Source organism: Haliotis rufescens, unplaced genomic scaffold, assembly GCF_023055435.1.
Source record: "Haliotis rufescens isolate VD_foot unplaced genomic scaffold, xgHalRufe1.0.p SCAF_15, whole genome shotgun sequence".
Taxonomy (NCBI): Eukaryota; Metazoa; Mollusca; class Gastropoda; order Lepetellida; family Haliotidae; genus Haliotis; species Haliotis rufescens.
Genome location: NW_025963835.1, coordinates 2,647,957 through 2,650,119, shown reverse-complemented (window position 1 = coordinate 2,650,119; position 2,163 = coordinate 2,647,957).

Below are 2,163 nucleotides of genomic sequence, written 5' to 3'. Positions count from 1 at the left end.
GCTTCTGTGTATTATTCTCACACCCGTATCGAGTAGGGAGGGAGAAGCCATTATTTTTCAGCACAGCTGCAAGACCATCTTCCCGAGGCAAGGGCGTTAACTGACTATAAAAGTCCAGTTTCCACCCTTGCCGAACAAGCCTGGAATTTCCAGGCACGATCGCAGCGCCACCAGTGGCTGTTACGAGTTATGTTCTTTCTATGTTCCTCCTATTGACCAATCAGATTCCATCTCTCATATCACTTGCATTTGGTTCAAACAAAATGGCAGCGCCAAGTCGAAGACGATCTGATCGATAATCAAGATCTATATCGTAATAAAACGGGTCTTAATCCGCGAAGTACATCAAATCACGTGAGCGCCTTGATTAAAAACATGAAAGAATTTGCTAAATATCTGTCGACGCCCAGTTTGCGATACACATGCTTTGCAACCCTGCAGTCGATTAAATCTGCACGTTCAATTCCATGTTGTTTACAAACCAGATGTCTTGTTCGTTACGCGATTTTGATTTTACTCTGCATCGATTCTTTATTCCAGACAAAATGTAACTCCATAATTGCAGCCTAGTTCGGCAAGGGTGGAAACTGGACTTTTATAGTCGGATAACTCCCTTGCCTCGGGAAGATGCTGCAAGACATGTTTCACTGAAAATAGGATCCAAACATGTTGAAGTTATTTTGGAAAGATTTTTTTCTCGTAAAACCTGATGCAATCACGCACGCACGCACGCACGCATGCATGCATGCACGCACACACGCACACACGCACGCATATGACCGATCCTGTACGGTTTGTGACTAAGCGTGAAAAACCATGTCCACTAGGATACCATTAATTGAGTAGGCGAAAGGTTTGGGGTTGCATTTCACACCAACAATGGGAATCAAACTCGAATCTTAGTCACGACAAAGGAACGGTTAAGCAAATAGGTTTCGCACGTGGGAGAATGAATATTTTTGTTATAAAAAACACCTTGCAACAATGACATTTTTGTAATTTTTTGTACTTCAGTCTGAAGCATAAATATTTTTTTCAGAAGGTTTCTGGGACAGTTTATATTTTTCGATACAATTCCAGCCCCCTCCCCCTCAAGCTAGATTTAAGATTTTTTACAATGCACACGTATTGTCATGGGAACTGTTTGGTCGGTGGTGGTGGTAGGACCCCGGTGACAGATATTCAGTAATGCCGGGTACGTGTAGGTTATGCTACATATTACCCATAATCTTTTCTTCTGAAGCGAAATGTGGGTTACCCTATCACGTGAGGGTACATCAGCTCAGAAAATGTATTATTTGGACGACGTCACACAAAATCGCCTGTGACGTCATCAATATTAAATTCAATTACTTAAGACAATGTGATGGTATGACGCCACGTTGCCGCCACACAAACTATGAAAACAATGTCATACTTGACATAAACAAGAGAATCAGACTAAAGCAGTAATTACAATACTCAGTGAGAAATACTAAACTAATCTCATCAATATACTTTCCCCCTGATGTCAACATTGCCCTACCTTGTGTTTTAGAAAAACACTATTGATTACGGACTGAACAGTTTATATTTTGGGAAGGGATTTTTTAGCAAAAAATAAATTGTCGCGTGAAAAACATTATGCTACAGACAGTTAAAAAAAAAATTGCCTGGCACAAAAAAATAAATTGTTGCAAGAATATTTAGACTAATATGTTTATTTAAAGATACCTGGTTTTCCAACTGTAGCTGTCCACACAGGTTTCGCGGTACGTCAGCACAACATTCAAGCCCGTGGGTTTTCCTCAAGTAGTTTACGTCCAAGACCTTCATCATATCGGGGTTTTCCTCCCACATTAAGCTCAAGCTGACGCCTTGATATAATTGAAAAACTGTAAAGAACACCTGTTTGGTTCAAAGCGGATTTAACCCAAATTACTCACTGTCTTAAGCGGGAGATTACGACACTCACGGATGTACGTGTCTCGCAGATGTGCAGATAATAAATTTAATAAATAAACACGTCCCATTTTAATTCTGGAAACCCATTTGTTCAGAAACTCTCCATGCTGTGGCCACTCTATGTCAAAGGTATTACAAAATTGAACATGCTGTTCACATGGGTACCTTAAAAGGAAGAAAAAATGTAAAAAATTGTTTTTAAACAATGGGCCCATGAAA